The sequence below is a fragment of the Panthera uncia genome, assembly GCF_023721935.1.
Source record: "Panthera uncia isolate 11264 chromosome C1 unlocalized genomic scaffold, Puncia_PCG_1.0 HiC_scaffold_3, whole genome shotgun sequence".
Lineage (NCBI taxonomy): Eukaryota > Metazoa > Chordata > Mammalia > Carnivora > Felidae > Panthera > Panthera uncia.
Genome location: NW_026057584.1, coordinates 9,009,831 through 9,030,581, shown reverse-complemented (window position 1 = coordinate 9,030,581; position 20,751 = coordinate 9,009,831). Strand labels below are relative to the sequence as shown.

Sequence of the window (20,751 nt, the reverse complement as noted above, 5' to 3'; positions counted from 1 at the left end):
TCAGGTGCTTAAGAGGTATTGGAAAGATGTGTATAAAATAAGGTTGTCTGCACCTAGGCATTTCTGTAGGCAGTTCACTAAGATGCATCAAAACTTCTTCCACTGTGTATTATGAGGTGGCTACGCTTTGGAATTACTGAGCTGATCATAACGTCTTTGAAGTGGCATTTGTGTAAAGCAATCTAAATTGATATTTAAAAAAAAATCAGATTGTTACTAATATTCTGGGATGGCAAGTTGGACATAGAACCTATTTAGAAAAAGGTAAACATTCCTTTATTAGTTTTTAGTTATGAAAATGTAGGAGAGTGAGACGTGAAAATCTAGTGTGATTGTGTACATTTTTTTCCCAAATTACTGGCAAATAGCTGTATTTGAAGTCTGGAATATGATCTGTTAAAGAAGCTTAGGACCCGTGTTGGTTTTGTAAACACTTACTTGTTTGCTTATATGACAATTGAATGTCAACTTTTTCAGTTAAAAAAACTTGTAAAATGCAGTTAAGTACTAGAAAATTTTTTAAAATTATCTTCTGTAATCTTAACCATTTAGATTTGGTTACTGTTAACATTTTTGCATATTTTCTTTTCAGTCTTTTTGTGCTTGTTTTTTCTTTGTGTGATGAAGTAAAAACTGCATATATATATAGAGAGAGAGAGAGAGACAGAGATTTTATTAAAATTTTTTGTCATTAAATATCTTTATGTAAAAATATTTTTACCCAAGTAAGGGAAGTCTTAAATGTATTTTTTTTTTTTTTTCTGACAAGTTGCATTATTTATCTCAGGTCAAATGCAGTAGTCATGCTTAATAACTGCTACTGTGGGCAGAACTTTTTCTAAAGGCGTTTTGTTTGGAGTATATTTATTAACTTCTTTGTAGGATTTGGATCCTATTGTTGAATAAAGAAAGATTTTATTATTTGGGGTGTGTGTTGTCATCAGATATGGAAGAGATCACACATTTCTGCTGTATGAGTGTATGAATTTTTTTAAAAGGCACTATAAAAAGATTATTTTCTTAGCTGGTATAATATCTCCCTCACACAGTGATACACTCCCCATCCCAGCACTGCCCCCCCCCACAATAGTCTTTATGCTAGGTGTGTCCATATAAGTTAACTACTTTTTGATCATGATATCACAGAGATTTAGTCTGTATATATTTAGTTCTTCTGTTGGTGTTCTTTAGTAAAATACAGAATTTGGTGAAATAATTTGCTGCTATAACAAAAGGGACTTTTTTTTTTTTTTTTAAATTTCAAGACCCTTCAAGTTAGTTCCTTTGCATTTCAGACTGCAGGTTCTCATTTAAAACAGTTTTTTTTTTTTCCCTTTTGCTTTATATTCTAAAATGTATTAATGAGGACTCTGCTTCTGTTTCATATAAAGTGAGATGTTGAGTTGGGTTTTATAAATTTTCATAAAGTTAATATAAAAATAGTTTAAAAAGTCTAATGTAAGTATGGGGTTTTGTTTTATAACTTGGTTTTATTTGAATCTTTATTTTTATATTCTAAATGTATATACCACAAAGCACCCTTTATTACTTTTGAATATTTACTAAAGTTTTTTTCTTTTGATCAACTTTGGTAAGTTGCAGATTTCTGTAATTACTGCCATGCTTACCAAAGAGTCTTTTTTCCAGGAGGGATTGATTTCTGATCATTCCCGGTTTTGCCATCTGCCGTAAAAATACAGACAAATCCAAATCCACACCCAGCACACAGAATATAAAATCCAGTATAGGGTAAAATTTCACTTCAGGAAGTGTCTTCTGGTTACCTTTCTGGTGGTATTTCTGTTTTAAAAATCCATTTTCTTTTTTTCCATGGCTCCTTTTGATTTGGAATTTCATGGATGTTGTCTGGTGTTACAGAAATAGGAATGTGTTAGGTGGATTAGTATGGATCATAGCAAAATGGTAAAACTTTGTTGTGTTATCAGATTGTGGGAAAGAGCAAATCTCTGAACCTCCAGGTGAGGTTGCTTGTGACTTGTTTTATTATTACTGAGGTGTGAAGATCTTGTATTTGTGTGAATGCAGATCAAGCCAAGTAGCCTAAAAATGGCATAAAGATTTAGTCATCAGTCTATAGTTTGGTTGTTACTGGAGAGAAGCCTGGTGTCGGGGCCATCCTTAATTAAAGGAGGAACTGAGCTGTACGAGCGCTCTTCCTTTGTGTGTCTCACCCTTCGATGCTATCTGACTGGACCCTCGTCACTGCCTTTATCAGTCCAGAGTATGGCGGCAGAGCAAAGTGAGTCAAGCGTTTCCACCGCCAGCGTTTGTGGAGTAGACCCGTCCGGCGGTAAGCATGAAATGTTTGTTCTGCTTCTGGTTCTCAGGCCTTCCAAGGATTGGGAGCAGAGTTACTATAGAATGGGTGACAGATGCTAAACTGATAGTGATAAAATGAAGCTTAACAGGTGGTTGCCATTAGCATTTTGTTTTGGGATTTGTGTGTGTGCATATGTGTATGCGTCCTTCTCTACCTTCCTGAGCTTCCTGGCTCCACTGTGCTGTTAACTTCTCTCTTGAGATACAAGGGGTGAGGGGATGGAGGAGTTGTGCCTTATTAGCATCTGTGATGTTAAGCTGGCAGAGGAAGGAAGAATGGCATGCGGAGAATTACAAGAGGTCAGTCAGGTGTAAAGTGGCCCCAGAGGAGGGAGGTAGACGCTCTGGCCATTTAATTGGCAGCGTCTGGTACATACCTATTTGCATGATTCTTAATACACTGTGTCTAACTTCACACTTTGATACTGAAAGTATAGTGTTGTATATTTGGGTTTGTTTGTTTGTTTGTATGTATATATGCATTTCCATATGCGTAGTTACAAAGACTGAGAAAATCTAGTTAACCAATGTTTAGTGGCAGTCTCATTTTTGTTTTTAGAATTGTTCCCTGTGAACATTACTCAGAAGATCAGTTGTTGATGACTAAGGAAGTATGATCATGTTAAAACATCACATTACTTTGACTATTTTGATGAAATGTTTGAGAAACAAAATATACATTTTGTTGCTTGATCTTAATTAAGTTGCTACTTTATAACTTTGTCTAATAGCTTGGTCTTATAGTACCGTTAACGTGTTACTCATGGTTCTCTCCCTCCACAGTGGGTTCTGTATCAGCAGTATCTGGGCATGAGGAAGAAATAGCATGAGCACATTTCTTTTTACATGCCTATAGTTAAGGCCCACTCTGGGATTTATGGAATTCTGAGAGGCGGTATTACTAGTGGTTAAAAGCACTAACAGACTCCCTGCAACCAGACTCCCTGGATTGTTGAACCCTCGCCCATCCTGCGGGCTCTGTAACTTTAGGCAAGTTCCTTGACTTCTCTGTAGCTTAGATTTCTTGGACAGGTGTAATATAGCCCATACGTGAGAAAACCATAGGGGGATTAAATTAGGTACCGCATCTCAAGTGCTCAGAACAGGGCCTGGCGAATAAAAAGCACTGGACACACTAAGTTTTGTGATGATGCTGATGCCAAACTTGTTGCAGGGGGAAGAAACCTGAGCATTTTAGAGACCCTGCGGTCAGAATAGTTCTTTCTGCAGACGGGAACACAGGCCCACTATAACTAGAGTCGTGTGTGGCTAACTTTGAGCAGTAACCCATGGGGCTTTCTGCAAAGTGGAGTCACTTGCTCAGGGTCCTGTGACTTACTAGACACAGGGCTGATCCTGGAGCCTGGCTCTGTTCATTCTTTATCCAGTTTGCTTGAAAGAAACTAAGTTTTATACTTTATGCAGCACTGTCTTCTTTAAACCTTTTCACTAACATTTACAAAGATTGTATTCACATATTACATGCTCTTTGGCACATAATCCCTTTTTAAAGGTGTGTGTTCATGTTTAAAATTGTGATGCAGCTGGCAAGTCTTTAGGGGGTGGTTGTATGAAGTTAAAAGTTGGAATAGACAAAGAATCAAGGGAGATGGACAAAATAGATCGGGGGAGAAAATTACCATTTGAGTACCATTGAGTGTTGCACAAACCTCTGAGGTAGGTAGTGTTGTCCCCTAGCATCATTACAGATGGGAAGTGAAAGTTGAGGGCCTTGTCCAAGGTCGCACAGGCACTGCACAGTTGAGCTAGCATTCAAACCTAGATTTGCCTCACTTCAAAATGTGTGCTCCTTGGAATGCGGTATGACTCTCAGTTTTATTTTCTTCTACAGAGTCTTAGTTTTTTTGCTGACCATTCTTGATTTAGTACTTTAGAATTAAGTTTGTAAATATAGCCTAATGAGGCTTTTAATAGGTTTCCAGACAGTAGCCACCTGTTATAATACAAAATGAGATGGTTTGTTCTACATGCTCTGGTTGTATGGAGTTGTAAGTTGATTAGTGGTTTCTAGTTTTAGTTAGGCCAGTAGGTGGTGTTTATTTTTCATGGTAGCCTTGTAGAGAGATGGGAGGCCCTTGTTACAGCGGGCAACACAGAAGCCTGGGCATTGGAAGGCCTGGGCTGGGTCCTGACTCAGTGTCTAATCAGTTCACTCTGGGCAAGTGATTCCACCTCTCGGCCTTTCCAGTCATGCCATTGTTACGCTAAGAGGATCAGACTGAGAACCCCTTGTCTCTTTTGCTCTTTTTTTTTTCCCCCCTCTTCATTTTAGTGAGAGGGTGGTAGGGAGAGGGGCAGAGGGACAGGGACAGAGAGAGACAGAGAGAGAATGAGAATGTTAAGCAGGCTCCACACCGAGCGTGGAGCTTGATCCCGCAAAATCAGATGGATACTCAACCGACTGAGACACCCAGGTGCCCCTCTTTGGCCCTTATTTTCAGTGATCCTATGTGTAAACTTTCTGACTTGCCTTTTTTTCCTGTACCAGGTACCTCTCCTTTTGCCTTTGGTCTTGAAGTCAGTTTCTTTATGAGGGCTTTATGGCATGTAACCACGCTTTAACATTTTTCTCTTCTGGTTGGTCAGGTGCCTAGTGTTATTTCACAGTACGGTAGTTCTCTGCTTCAGGTAATGTAACATCACAATATGTGTTTTCAAATTTTCTACTTTTGTACTTACAAATAAATGGCTAAGAACTAATGTTATCTGGTGGTAAAATACAAGCTTAATAAGTCTAACTAATGATTAACAAATTCTCAAGCGCTTCACATCAGATTTTATAGTCAGCTTTTAAATATATATGCTGTGGAGTTCTAGGAGCTCTTTGCTTTGGGAAAAAGAAAAATATTAGTCAGAGACCATGGAGGTGGAAAAGAAAGGACCAAAATGTAGAATCAAATTTGAAGATGTGAAGAACATGCTTAAGATAGTATTCTTTGGCTATAATTGATACTAAAGATAATATTCTTTGGCTATAATTGATACTAATCCTCTACGAAAGGTGGTGTGCCGGTTTAGATCAGGGGATTACTTCCAGCCCAGGGTTCTATCATTGGCAGGAGATGGCAGACATATTTGCCACCCCTGAGCATTCATAACTCCTGAACATCTGTTATGAACTAATTTGTTCCACAAGAAGTTTCTGTAGCCCATTATGCTGGGTCCTGTTCTATATACCAGTCTCAAAGTGTTCCTAGTCTAGGTAAACAACTCTTCCCCTCTTTGCTGGCATGTTATCAGCCAGTTCGTTTACTTCCAGATTCTCTAAGTCGTGAGACAGAAACTCAGGTCACTATCAAGACTTTTGCAGATCTGGGCTGTGTCTTCACAGTATGGTTTTATTCTCGGTGTTCGTGTGTGAGTTTTAAGTTTTTCCTATGTATGTAAGTTTTGTACAATAGATTGTAATTTATTTGAATTGCAGATTTTTAAAATCTCTTATCTCTTTTCTTCCTTCTTCCCCCACCCTGTGTTTTCATAGTGTAACACATTATTTGGTAATGTTTATTAAATGATACAGCTGTGTGATATTCTGATAAAACTGCTCAGAGATGAAAGATTAACCAAAACACAATTTTCTGTGTATTTTATTTATCTCTGCTATATTTGTGCTTATTTTTGAAGGTTTACGTACTATAACAACTGAACTTTCTTAGAGATCGATCTCCCTTTTCCAGATCAGCTCACTTAAAACAGCGTTTCCCAAATTCTGTTTTGTAGAACACTAGTCTTATGAGAGAGTAGTAGTTGGGAGAAGTTTCAGAATGAAGTTTAAGTTTGGGAAAACACCAGGTTAAAAACAGTTAATAGGATTTTAATTTTTGGTAGTAATTGTGTTACTGTTTTCTGCAGAGCTTGTCAGAGTTTTTAGTAATGTGCATTGTGGCTGTCCACAAAGGAAATATAATGTGCAGTATTTCCCAATTTGCCAAATTTGTTTACAAGAACACCCCCCCCCCCACCTCCTAGGAAATACTCCCCTCAAAGTCTTGAAGGAGGGTTCTTTTGGAACACAATTTGAGAAAGCTTCTTATTTACATACTTTTTACATATCCATACATAGTATGGAATTCAAAGCATTTACTTTTTGATTGGGATGATTACTTATATCAGGTTTGGAATCCAACTAAGATTGGAATAATTTGATTTTCAGTTTTGTTAAGTAAAAGAATGAACACTCTAGATAAGTTTTTTTTTTTTTTTAAACCTCAACCCATGTGAGAAATTACATTTTCAATCAGTGACCCAGCACCATACATGAACACACTGTCAAAACTGAGAAGGAAGTTTCATGAAACAATACTTAGGCCTTCCTGTGTATGATGTGTTCGAATACTTCTCATTCTGCTTTATTTTTTAATGTATGTATGAGCTACTAAAATAATGCACCATGTAATTTGAGAAACACTGTGAAATTACATGAGTTTATAAATGCCTCAGATGCTATTGTGAGAAGGCAGTGGAGAGACTTAAAACACTAAAGCTCGGCATAGAGATAAGAAGAGGGTCTCTAGCCTTGGAATTCCTGGGTTGAGATTCTGGTTGTGTTTTCTTGGGCGGGTGTTTAATCCCCATGCCGCTTCAGCTTACTCCTCTGTAAAGTAGCGAGAATAGAACGAACCTGTGCATTCAGTAGTTGTGAAGATTCAGGGAGAAATGCTCCGCATCATGAGTTTGATGTGCTCCGAGTGCCCAGTCCATTTAGCTTTTATGATGACTGAAGCTCTGAGACTCTGCTACAACATGCGCGTTCTCACAAATATTTTAAGCCTTTGAACGTGTTAAAGCGGACTCTATGTGAACATCGACTCTTTTGATCTGTAGCTAGATGTATCATTCATTGTGATATCAACCTTCTGGAATAGTTTTAAAGTAGTCAAAAGGACCCACTTAGAGGAGTTTTGTCTCATAGTTGCAAATGGACTCATAATTGCTGAACTTTATGCTATATTACTGTTATTGTTTAAACCATTCTTTTTAAACAATATCTTAAAGGTAGAATAATTTCTCTTTATAACAGGTCATCAAATAGAAATATGTACATACCCACATCAATGATTAATTTAGCATTCCTATAATTTTGGTCACTAAAGGAAGAACAAGGCAAGGCAAAAGTTGCCTTTTCTTGTTTTATGCCAGTTTTTAAAATTCTCCATCCTCAATATTTTACATTGCTATTGGGAGTTTAATTTTGTGTCCTGACCTAAGAAAAGGGGCATTTATAGGAGATTAACAATGGGGGGTGCCAGATCTAGTTTGCAGACTGTTCACTGTTCTGAACATAGCTGGCTGCCTCCTACATTTATGTAACCTGCTGAGACATCTGCATTGTCTGTCCCTGTTTCTTTTATTGCCTATTTGTCCTGAGTAGGGCCTGGAGTTGCTGAAATGAGAGGTTCTGATTGGCGTCGTTGAGGTATACCACCAGTTCAGTGTTAGGCAGCATAAAGATTATCTACTTGTGTAAGCAAAAACGAAGTAAAAAGAATAAATAATTGCTAACATAACACACGTATGTTACCTGCTGCTATCACGTTGACCTCTCTGTTAACCTAATTTAATCCCATAATAACCCTGTTTTCATCCCCATATTTTCAGGTGAGTAAATGGAGAAAAAAGAAGCTAGATAATTGACCTGAAGTCCTACATCTGGGTTTGAAACCCTGGTCCCAGAGTGTGCACTTGTAACCCACCACTATGTTGCCTCCACCACAAGGTACTGGAATGTAGAATTATCCTGGAACACAGGAAATTTCTGTAACAGAAACATGAGGTCAAATCTTCTGGTCAGGATGTGTGAGATCCTAGGACGCTGAGAGAATGTTCACATCACTGATTGGCTGTCAGTTGTCTTTTTTTCTTCATTTTCTCTCCTGAATGTTTTATTTATTGAGAGAGAGAAAGAGAGAGGCAGAGGCAGAGAGAATCCCAAGCTGGCTCCAGGCTGTCAGCACAGAGCCTGACACAGGGCTCAATGACCTGAGCCGAAGTCAAGAGTCGGATGCTTAACTGACTGAACCACGCAGGTGCCCCTGCCTGTCAGTGGCCTTTGAGGACTTGTGAAGACAGGGAGATTAGAGAGAGGAAGATTAGAGACACTAATGTACTGTTTTTCCAAACAAGGGAAAGGTGGAATCCACAAATCATAGAGACTGAAATTGATGTTGATTGCTGACATATTCCAGAAGGGAGTGAGTCATTAGCAAAGTGTTGATTTCTAGAAGCTACAAAACAGTTTATTAACTATTTCCTTTTGTAATAGAATTCTAAGTGTCTTGGATAAGGATGTAGGCAGGATACAGATGTCTGTAAAGATAGTTTCATTCATATTTGAGATTATCTGAAAAATGTACAAGTGTGTAAGTTGGAATATTTTCTAGGATTTGAAGTCATTTTGATGTTTTTCCAAGATCATTTTACTTCTGTTCGTTGCATTGGAATGTAAGCTGTATATTATGCTCTTCCGAAGTACTGTAGAGCACATTAGACACAAATTCAGTGGCCCACATCCTCTGTGCCTTGCCTTCTCAAGTAGACACAAAGGAGCTAGAACTGGTAGCAGCTTCCTGGGATGTGCACACAGCAAAGTAAATACTTTCTAGCTTTATATTGTTAAAATTATTCATCCCTGTTCTTTACAGTTGGTCATAACCCATTTGTTTACTCAAGAGCTTGTCTTGCCCTTATTCCTGAACACTAACTACATGGTGTGTGATTAGAAGCTGCCTCCTTGGGAAGAGGGCTGGACAATAGAGTGCATTCCTCCTCCACACAAGGCAAAACCTTATGGGGGATGGTGGTGAGGGTGAGGCATGTTAGTTTTTCCTTGTTTATCTTATTTTACACTTAAATATAGTGAAAGGAAGACAGAGAGATGAGGGTGCTTAGCATAGGATGTTGTATACAGACGCTCTGTGGGTGTGTGAAAAGGGCAAAACTCTCTTCTACAGAGGCTTTCGTTGTTAAGAGGAGGAAGAAATAAGAAATAGGAGAAACAAGACAGAGGAGTGCCTCCAGAAAGAATTGACCAGAGAAACACTGGCTCTCAGTGAATGTGTCATGTATGACTTAGAAAGATCTAATGATGAAGGTGGAAGTGGTTGCTTTTCAGAACTGTCTTGAGAAGTAGAGCACTTGAAGAGGTTATTAACCATGGAATATGTATTAGATACAGGTTAAAAGGCCATGGCCTCCGAACCAAAAAAGTGAGTGGAGCTCTGGACCTGGATGATACAGAAAGTATAAGTTCTCTTTAAAATTTTAAAGAGATTTTTCAATAAATGATCTCATTTATTCTAGATCCTAGAAGAATAATACCAAAAGATAAAGAAGTCATGTTTCAAAACTGGCAAAAACTCTTACAAACCTGATAGAATATAAGAATGGCAACTTGTGGGGCGCCTGGATGGCGCAGTCGGTTAAGCGTCCGACTTCAGCCAGGTCACGATCTCGCGGTCCGTGAGTTCGAGCCCCGCGTCGGGCTCTGGGCCGATGGCTCGGAGCCTGGAGCCTGTTTCCGATTCTGTGTCTCCCTCTCTCTCTGCCCCTCCCCCTCCCCCGTTCATGCTCTGTCTCTCTCTGTCCCAAAAATAAATAAAAAACGTTGAAAAAAAAAAAATTTTTAAAGAATGGCAACTTGATAAGACATTACAAAGGAAGGATACTATGTTTCAATTTCACCTAGGAAAGTAGTCATGAAAATCCTAAGTAAAACACCAGCAAATAATTAAATAGGCAGTTCTCTTCCTTTAAGAAGATAGGTAACAGGTAACGCTTGCTATTTACTGCGCACCAGGCATTTTTCTAATTATTTCAGTCCTCCCCCAACAGCCCTGACAAAGAGGTGGTTATTAGTGTTATTAGCCTCATTTTACAGATGAAGGAATTTAGACCAAGAGGTAAAATAATCTGCCCGAGGATAAATGGGTAGTAAGTCACACAGCCTGGGGTTTCAAACCCTCGGGGTACGTTGGGGTCCAGCACCAGTGTATATGGCACCCTTGTGCCGTGTCATCTCAGTATGCGCCAAGATAACAGTGCTAATTTACCAGTTCTTGCTTATGAGCTCTTCAAAAGCTGGTAGGAGATTAAAGAGTATCTGTCTTAAACCAACAGCAAACAACCTGCCAATGGGAAAACTGTGGTAGAATTCCCCTTGAAATAAGAAGGTGAAATAGGCATGTCCAGTAACACTTCTGATGCTCAGTATCAACCTGGCTGATGCTAGAAAACATCAAGTAGAATGTATAACTGTTAGGAAAAACCGGCAGAAAATAGCAATACGTGCAGATGTTACAGTCTTAAACCTAGGAAAACCAGAATCAACTGAAAAACTAAGTTTGGTAAGGTAGCCATATACCACATAAAGGTATTTAAAATTGGTAGCATTTGTTTTTTCTTTCCTGCAGTATCCAGTTGTAAAAATATTAGGGGGCTCCTGGGTGGCTCAGTCGCTTAAGCATCCGACTCTTGATCTTGGCTCAAGTCATGATCTCATGGTTGTGGGATTGAGCCCAGTATCGGGCTCCACACTGGGCATGGATTGCTTAGGATTTGCTTAGGATTCTCTCTCCTTCTGCCCCTCCCCTGCTTGTGTATATTATATATTAGGAGAAAAATCTCATACAACAAACAATGAAATGCCTAAGATGGGCAGGATCTCTATGAAGAAAACTACAAACTTAATTGAGTGGAAAGAAGATGTAAGAATGGAGAGTTACCATGTTTTTGAATGTGAAGACTGAATGAATGTTAGGAAGCAAGAAAATTGCCCAAGTAAGCTTACTGTTGGCCAGAGAGTAAAGTCATATTTAAAAAGTTAACCTAGGGAGCTTAGTGAAAGGTATATATGTACCTACTAGGTGAGTGAGATCACACATCAGTGGGGAAAGAGGAAGGATTATTTAGCAGAAGATTTTTCGGTAATTGGTTATTCTTTGGGAAAATCAATTCAGAAAATTAATTGGATGGAAGAATGAGTTTAAAAACATAAATTAGAAGAACGTTTATGTGAATATTTATAGACCTTTGGGTGAGGAAGTAGGCTTATTTCCATTGCTATCAAGTGATCAAAAGGCAAAAAAGCAAACAAACAAACAAAAAAAGATAAATGTGTGAAAAAAAGTTTGCATGATCATAGACAAAGGGTTAATATTTAGCTCAGTATAGCAAAAGCTTGTTCAAACTGGCAACTGCTGTTTATTAGTAAATGCTACCTTGGATGTTTAATCATGTTAAAATTTTAAGTCATGCTATCATTTTATAATCAGGTAAGTGTTTTGCCCAAGAGGTATATACCTCTCTTCTAAATGGCAGAACTGGGGTTCCAACTTGGGTCTGGTAAGAGCTTATCCTCTTAACCCTTGAAACATGCTGTTTTTCAAACATGTCAAAGACTCAAACACTGGATAAATAAATAGCCAATTCAGGTAGTGGCTAAATAAAAGAAATACAAATAAACAATGAGGGGGATGTTAATTGAGATTTTTTTTTTAAGTGGTAATGCTTATGTTAGTAGGGATGCATTGAGAGGGAGAGTAAGGCAATTTCATATGCTGCCCATTTGGCTTTTCTGTGAAATATTTTGGTCCAGCATATATCCAGATTCTTAAGATATTCCTTTCATGTAAGCCAGAAGATAAAATAACACGCATTTGTTTTTCATCCTCACGGCAAGTGATCTCCAGCGTCTCAAAACAAACAAAAAAATCCAGGTATTTTATTGGTTGTAGTGATGGCTGCACAACTCTGAACTATTGAAACTATTGAATTGTATACTTCAAGCGAATTGTGTGGTATGTAAATTATTGTCAGTAAAGCTGTTATTTTAAATTAGCTATTGGGTGAAGGAAGAAAATGGAGTTTGCTTCTCTGAATCATTGAATTGTTAAAGATATTCAAAATTAGATTCTTCCAGTTGATGTTGCACTGATTTATTGGAATACCCTATCTGATGCAGCACCATAAACCTAAAGAAGGTGAAATTAGTGCTGAGGATATCCTCCTAGTGGTCAAAGTAGAGACAGCTGGAAGCCTAGTGAAGTCATCTCTTAGCAGGGAGCTCAGAAGGTTTATGGTTTCAGGTTTATCAAAGTCATTCCTAAGATCACGTGCTTGGATGTTAGGAGACACATTACACCCAACCTTTATTTAAAACTCATGTGTGTGCACAAACGCACCTCTCACTGTTGATTTTCCTTTAGTATCCTACCTTGTGAAGATGATGTGAAGATGGCCCTTGTTCCGTAGGGGCAAACATGAAATGTATTTCTTGTAATTTTCCAATACAAGGGTACATAAGCCAGGGTAAAATAGCTCAGAGGTTTGGGCAGGGGTATGGAGATGGGGAGCTGGGCTCTTGCGGAAATTAGATCAGTTAGATCAGCCTGTTGTGATCCCTTCAGCAATGACAGCATGGTGGGGTGAATCAGACTAATATTTCAGCTTATAAGGGAACTGGCAACTTGTTGACCATCTGGCCTGGAGCAAAGAGTATTTGGTGGGAAGTGGAGAGTTACAGTTACTCTGTGACATGGGCATATTCCTTCATCAACCTAGTGAACTTTGATGTTTACCGATTTGAAATACCAAATATTGCCAAGGGAGACATATTTTTATCACCACTAATAAATTATTTATGTGCAGGTGACTCTGCTAAGCCCTGCTGTAAGTGGAGGGTGCTTTCCTTAATCGGGGGAAATGAAATAGAAAAGTTGGGTGGTCATAGGGGAGGCACGGTAGCCACAATTTAGTATTGGTGACCAAATGTCCTGTTCGCCAGGGAAAGTCCAGGTTTATGCCTCTGGTCCCCACATAATTATTCATTGCATCCCCCTTCATTCCCCAAATTGTCCTGGTTTGGATGATAAATTATGTCATCTAACATATAGCAGTTGCAAAAGTAGTTGTTTCTTGACCCCCCCCCCCCCATTTTTGGTGCTTAGAGTACAAGGCTGTCCATCAGATCCTTAAATAGCTTGATTTCGAAGCACTAGTTCTGGAGCATAGCAGCTACGTAGTCCCTCTGGAACCCAGAGGACTTTTCACTGGATTGGCTTGGCTTCTCTTTGAATGAGAGCTGTGATGTTCTAACTCTAAAATGTTCTGCTTTGCCTCAGGTCAGACACTGAGACACTCGAAATGTAAACACCTTGTTTTCACCCAGATTCCCTCATCTGTTCTCCCTCCAGTTCTCAGGAACTGCTCAATAAGAAGAGAAGGTGTGGAGTCCTAGTTTTTAAATGGTTGTTCTTGGGTGCCATATAACAGTTTAGGGGGATGATATACCACTATTCATACACTTTAATTTATGTAATTTTGTAGTCTTTATACCTGTCCGTATTTCTTCCAAGTTTTAGAGCATCAGTACCTGAAGGGAAAGATCAGGAGTTTTGCAAGATCATCCTGAGAGTTCAGTTTAGGATGGCTGGGAAAAAAAACTGCATTTCATTTACATTTGCTTGTATAATGTTGAGCTTTATTCTCAATTTGTGATAATAAACAGACCTATTTTCACATTTTTTCATGTTTCTTCCACTGTCATTTAATGACGCATTTCAGATATTCAGCTCTGAATGGAGGTGTGTAGGGTACATACAGGAATAAAAGTGCCACTCTCAGTCTTCACTAGGTGGGTTCCGGTCCAGTTAAGAGGAGAAATGTCTGAGCCCTCCCTCTGTTAGAGCTGCCTTTTTGGGGCACAGGACTGGAGCAGCGATACCTAGGAGGTAGCCCCTGTGCTACTTGGAACTCTCTTGTTTCTTCCAACAAGGCAGGGATTCTGTGAAAGCTTATTTCAGGAGTATGGGAAAAGGCAGTAACGCACCCGGGCCTTCAGCAGTCAGAACCAGGAACGCAGACTTTATTATGAGTCTCCATTTGCTGCTGCGTTTCTCTGCTCTGCTTGCTCACCACATCCTCTGCGCAGACCAGCCTTCTCCACCTGAGAGCCTGGCCACCTGCACTTTGTAAAAGTCCTTTCACGGAGCTTCAGCCCTGCAGTTGAGATTTTCACTGAGAGGTCTGCCTGCCCCTCTACGTTACTTTGCTAGGGCCAGGGGGAGTATGGTTCTTCCAGCACTTGGAGCACCTCCCCTTGGAGCCGTGTTAATGGTGGGGGCGGAGAGGGGGAGCAGTTGCCAGAAGGAGATGGGGGGGGCATCTTCAGAGTGACCCTGTGACCCTCCCAGCCGTGAGGATTGTTAGGGCTCTTCTCCTCCTGTCTGCTTTGTTCAGGTGACCAAGAATAAGTTCAGATGAACTGCTTGGTTATTTGTCTGCCCGGAGGCCACATACCCCTTCCTGTTCTCATTTTGTCCTCACATTTTAGTCTGAAAAGCAGGCTCCTTTGTAGCTCCTCTGCCCTTAGATATCCTCAGGGCCCAGAGGAGTCTATAAAGGACTGGATCACAGAATCCCAAAGGAATTCCAGCCCTGACTAAAAGCTACTGCACTGACACTCAGCAGTCCCAGAAATACACAAGGAGGGACTGGAATGTTTGCTCCCCAAGGGTGGAATGTTCGGCTTTGTTAATCTGCTTTAGTCTAAAACACCAGTATTTGACTAGGTGGCGTTTTGCTTTCTCTCCTTATTTGCAGTTTGTTTACATTTTTACCTTGTGCCCTTTGTCCCCTCCCCGCAAGTTGTAATCTTACTGCTTTTACTAATTTATGTGAGAAGAGAGTGGAATAGAGTATAAAAGTTTGAAAGTACAGCTCACCCATTTAAATTTATGAGTGGTATTTTATACACTAGTTGAATAGAATACATTTTGTATAAGTGGTTTTAAAAAGTATTTTTCTAGAAAGGCAGCCATTTAGACCTTAACGTCTACGATGCCTCAAACATAATAGAGACTTGAAAAATATGTCGAATAAACTTGGAAATATTTTTATTCATCCTTACTTACCAGAAAGGAGAATGACAGGGCCTAAATAGGCGTTGCACACCGGAGAAGGTGCTGTTTGAGAGATGAGCTTGTTCCGACCACCTCTCGAATTACAGGGACGCCTGGGCCATTGTTACCACTGATAGGAATTATTTGACTCTGAAGAAAAATGATACGAGTACCTTATTTTAACGTACCCCATACCCGTTGATTGCCTTGATACACTTTACCTGTTTGACTTAGTCATCTCTCCCAGACAGGATGTCCCCTTAGCAGCCTTACCTATTTTCACTTGAACAAGAAAATCGGCACACTAGATCTTGCAGTATTTACCCAATTTATCCTGTTGGTAAGGTTAAAAGCCACACCCTCGTGCTAAAATTAGCTGTTCTTTCATGTTCCTTGCCTTCTAATTTAGGGAAATGGAAAAAGTTAGGGGTGTGTTTTCTTCTCTTTTCTTTCCCCTCGTGTCCCTTCCCCCTCCTCCACCATCACCCAAAGATTTACATAAGGAGCCAAGGAAAAATAAAGAAAGGCAAATAGAATGATTCTTGGGGCAGGGTAAGTACACAAATAAACGCGTGTCTTTTACACTACATACTTAGGCACCAGACCTGTGGCTCTTAAGTTTTAGTGGCCAGAACAAAGAAGAAAACAAGATCAATTGCAAGACTGTTCCTGAGATAAAAAACAAACCAGCTGCTTAGGACAAGTGTAATCTTTCCAGGAATGGAGACCCTGTGGATCCTTTATTAGCAGGCTCTGAGTCCATACTACATTTCTCTCAATTCTCTACAGTGTCTGTAAAACCCAAGTTCAAGTTTAACGTATCTTAGTATAAAAACATAAAGAATAATATTAGGCCAGAGTACAGTTCAGTTAAATCATTATTTTTCTGATGCTCTGGAGCTTTGGGAGCAGCCCTCTGTAATCGTTCATACCACTGAACTTTTTATTAAAATTGGGTAGCAGAGAAGTCCAAGGTTGTAACTTTCTAGTAACCACTCTGCCTTAACAGTTGGCTAAGCTGGCCAGCAGTACCAGTATCAGCCTTTGAAAATTAAAAGAGCTTACGGGCACCTGGGTGGCTTAGTCAGTTAAGCTTCCGACTTTGGCTCAGGTCATGATCTCCTGGTTCACAAGTTCAGGCCCTGCGTTGGGCTCTGTGCTGACAGCTCAGAGCCTGGAGTCCACTTCAGATTCTGTGCCACCCCCCACTCTCTGCCCCTCTCGCACCCTGTCGCTCTCTCTCAAAAATAAATAAACGTTAAAACATTTTTTTAAGTAAAAGTGAAAAAAAGAAAGCTTAACCGGGACTTGATTTCAAATCTAGTTATATAAATTGACTTGGAGGCTAGGTCAGTGTTTTTCCTCAGAAAATAGTTCTGTGTTCAACGTGCAGACATGTTTATTATAAAGTAGTAGTTTAAAAATTTTTGTTAAATTTCTGACACTGAAGTTCAGTATAAAAAGCTGATAGGAATGAGGTGTTTGGGCTGGAGAAGAGATGGCCCCTCACCTGCCTTCCTTGGACCTTAGAGTTAGGTTTAGAAGCCACTGTCCGACTCATGACTAATGTCATTTTAGTCTGGAAAAATTAAAAAGCCTGCATCGTCAAGCACCCACCGGAACAGGCTCACCCTGTGCAACCTCCTACTCCCAGGGACACCTGTGGAAAGCCCAGTTTTCATTAACATTAACTTCCTGTTTGAACCACTAAAATTTCGACAGATTGGCGATATGGTTAGCAATAATCCAAGCATTTGGGAGATAAAGTTAAAAACCGGGAATGTTAGGGTATCTGGTGGCTCAGTTGGTTAAACGTCCAACTCTTGATTTCGGCTCAGATCATGATCTCACGGTTCGTGGGATCGAGCCCCATGTCAGGCACTGCGCTACAAGTGAGGAGCCTGCTTGGGATATTCTCTCTCTCTCTGTCCCCCTCTCCCGCCCCTCCTCCCGCCTCCACCCTCTCCCTCTGCCCCTCTTGCATGCACGGGAATCTCTCTCAAATAAACATTAAAAACAAACAAACAAACAAAAAAACCAAGAAAGTAGCTTTTGAAGCTTGCACAGAAGGGATAATCTCCGTATGGATTTTTTTGCAGATTGTATAGCACTTAAACGAATACTTTAGTCCCCACATTCACTTGAGTTAGTAGATTCTTCTGCTGAAATAGCAAAGGAAACATGGAATCCCATATTCAGAACTTTTGTAGAAGAAAATATGTTTTCAGTGTTAAGTAATTGCATCCATCATAGCTCTTCCTGGATGCGTGGGATCTCTACCTAAAACAACTTTTTGTACTCCCTTGGATATAAGATGTTTTTGTTGTGTATTTTAGATACAGCTTTCAGATTAAAAAGCAGTTTTCCATTGTGACTGTATTGTGATGTCAACACTCACCTGGAAAGCACCACTCCATCAAGTGTGGAATGTTCTTTGGGCAATAAAAGAAGGCATGTGATTACTCTGTAAACAGCACTTGGGTTTACCGTGAGTTTTTTTACCTTCTGCCTTCCTCTTCACTTGATACTTTATTTCCTGCCAGAGCTTGATGAAATTACAAAATAATTTTTGTTTTCTTACCATAATTCAGATTGCTGCATAAAGCCTTCCAGTATATTGTAATACATTTTCTGACTCTTACCCAATTTTATCCTGTCTACAGAACACAGCTCAAGAAACATCCCCTCAGTTGAAGTCTGAGGTCTTCAGCACAGGGTGCTGTGTCTGTCCTCTGAACTTGCTGCTCATGTCACGTATCTGGGTTTTTCATACAGGGTCTGATGGTGTCTGTTAGTCCTCCATAGGTTTTGGTCATCCCATGTGGGTGTGCCGTGGCTCCCCAGTGGTAAACGGAGTCCTGGAACAACAACTAGTGAATGTGCACCACAGGAGGAGGCATGACTACATCTTTTGGTCCATGAGCTGAGTCTGGGCTCTAGGATCAGGAGCTTTTTCCCAAGAGTTTTTCTAGTTCATCGTGCCAGTCAGTTGACAAATGACCTCCAGTTACTTCCTCTGAAATGAATTGTTTTTTAGCTTCATTATCTCACCTAGAATTTTTCTCCCAACCCAGGACCAGACATCTGCGTGCCAGCCACTTAGTATGTTGATATGGAGGGCTGGAAGGGATCTGCTGACTGGTTCGGAGAGTTCCTCCTTGAGTATAAAATGTTCTACACCATCCTCTGAAGGGCCATGGAACTATATATTCTGTGGCTCCAAATACTTGTGCTGGAAAAAGCCTGTTTACACTAAATACCACTATACGGTGGTTTAAAAAGGAAATAAACCTTCAAACCCCCAACTATGGTGCTTCGGCTCAGGCTGGTTTTGTGGCATGTTTGTGCTTTCATGGGCATTTGGCCAGAACAAAAATAGCAGTGCTGGACCCTGAAGGAAAGTGATTTTCCAGGTTTATATCTGATCCTTTAGATAGAAGTTTGAAGGGTGTAAATTTTCAAAAGGAAATTGTTTTTTTCGAAATACAGGAAATTGTTTTCTCAAAAGAGAAAAATGAACATTTCACCCCTCTCAGGTATACCTTTTTAGAACCACAGCATTTTTTAAACTTTTTTTAAAAAATCTCTCTTCTTTGACACAAAAATAATTTTCTAAAAGGCTTTTTTCTTCATATTTGAACTTTGTTTCATATTCTCCCACTTGTTTACAGTTCCAGTTTGAATTATACATTCTTTTTAAGGAATTGCCAGCTTTTTAAAAGAGCAGGATTGGCTGTTTGCTTTTCTCGTTTACTAAAATATGGGTGAAGCCATGATGTTTGCCCATGATCAGATGGACTATATTTACACAACCCTGCAGCAAAGGGAGTAGTAAATTTAACTAGAAGAAAAATGGATTTGTGATTTCATGCTTGAGGACGAGTGGTGTCACATTTTAAAACGTGAACATTGATTAACCTCTATTATTGAAATACAGTGCTAGGTTGTGAAGAAATAGTTGTGCAGTTCACATTTTCTGGAACGAATTCTCAAACTGTAACAATGTAACTCCTAATTTCTTAAGACTATCTGTAAATGAGGGGTGCCTGGGTGGCTCAGTTGGTTAAGCGTCTGACTCTTGGTTTAGGCTCAGGTACATGATCTCCTGGTTCTTGAGATCTAGCCCTGCGTCTGGCTCTGTGCTGAGTGCGGAGCCTGCTTAGGATTCTCTGTCTCTCTCTCTCTGCTCCTCCCCCACTAGCACACCTTCTTTCTCTCTCTCTCTCTCTCTCTCAATAAGTAAACGTTAAAAAAAAAACAAAGCAGGCTAACATTAAAAAAAAAAGACTATCTGTATATGAATCAATGTAGATAAAATTAAAGATAACAGATCATATTGATAAAAGGCCTTTAACATATTCATGGAATCAGTCATGTATTACAGATGTTTCTAGATAAGGCTTTGTAATATGTAATTGTAATTTCAAGTCTTAAACCAAGTCATGAAATCTTTTTGCCATATTATGATAATTTGAGGAGTTCAACATTGTAAATAAGTTAGCTGTCATTAGTAAAAGAGTGACCCTAATTGATTAGAAGTCTGTTTTACAGACTGCAGGTTCCATCCTGTCATTTGTTTGTGACATCAGCTCAGAGGGCTCTGAGTAGCATTTTAAAGGGAGGAAGGGAGCAAGGGACTAGGATGGAATGAAATAGAAGAGAGAATATCATTGCAATCTTAGTTCTTAAGGATAAGTACTGTTCGCTCATACTGTGTGTGTGATACGTTTTTAACGTGTGAATATATGTGTGTTATAAGGTCAGAGAAATCTGTAAGCCATCACCACTAGTGGTAATACAGTTAGGTGGCCTGATGGCCTGGTGGTTGTTTAAACTTATAATGCAGTTTGGTGGCCTGCTTTAATTGGAAAGCTTCAGTATACGTACTTTTAATAAGTAAAGAAAGACCTGTGTGACTTACTGATCAGGTTTGTAGTTGACAGGAATCTGGTAGGGAGAAGTAATAAGATGGGGAACATGTGGAGAAGACCTAGGTCAATTAAATTGCTTAATAGAAAACAGCCATGTATGTTACTATCAAAGCTCTTCATGGAGTCCAAGATTATGTTTATGAAATACATGGCTGGGTGATCTTAGCCAGTCAGAGCACATGTGGAATACAGGGTTCAGTCTGAAACACTACATTTTTTGTGGGTGAAATTTTGTTTCAAATTTTTATTTAAATTCTAGTTAACATACAGTGCAATACTGGTTTCAGGTATAGAATTTAGTGATTCATCACTTCCATATAACACCCAGTGCTCAGCAGAACAATTGCCCTCCTTAGTACGCATCACCCGTTTAGCCCATCCCCCTCCCACCTCCTTCCGTCCACTCTCAGTTCTCTATCATTAAGAGTCTCTTATGGTTTGCTTCCCTGTCTCTCTCTTCTTTTTTCTTCTCCTTCCCATATGTTCCTCTGATTTGTGAAACACTGCACTATTAAGGACAGTGACAGGCTGGAATGCTGGAGAATACCTGAGGGGGTCCTCTG

General features: G+C 39.7%; 1 protein-coding gene across 2 annotated transcripts in view; it reads left to right on the top strand.

The window, feature by feature from the left end:
* CAB39 (calcium binding protein 39) overlaps window positions 1–20,751 on the top strand; it is an 87,497-nt gene that overhangs the window by 1,297 nt on the left and 65,449 nt on the right. The window contains exon 1 of one of the 2 annotated variants that reach the window (XM_049614712.1): window positions 13,306–17,745. The exons of the other annotated variant lie outside the window; for it this stretch is intronic. The gene's annotated coding sequence lies outside the window, so the exon portion shown is untranslated. Of the gene's footprint in view, window positions 1–13,305; window positions 17,746–20,751 lie in introns of those variants that run through there. 2 annotated transcript variants of the gene reach the window in all.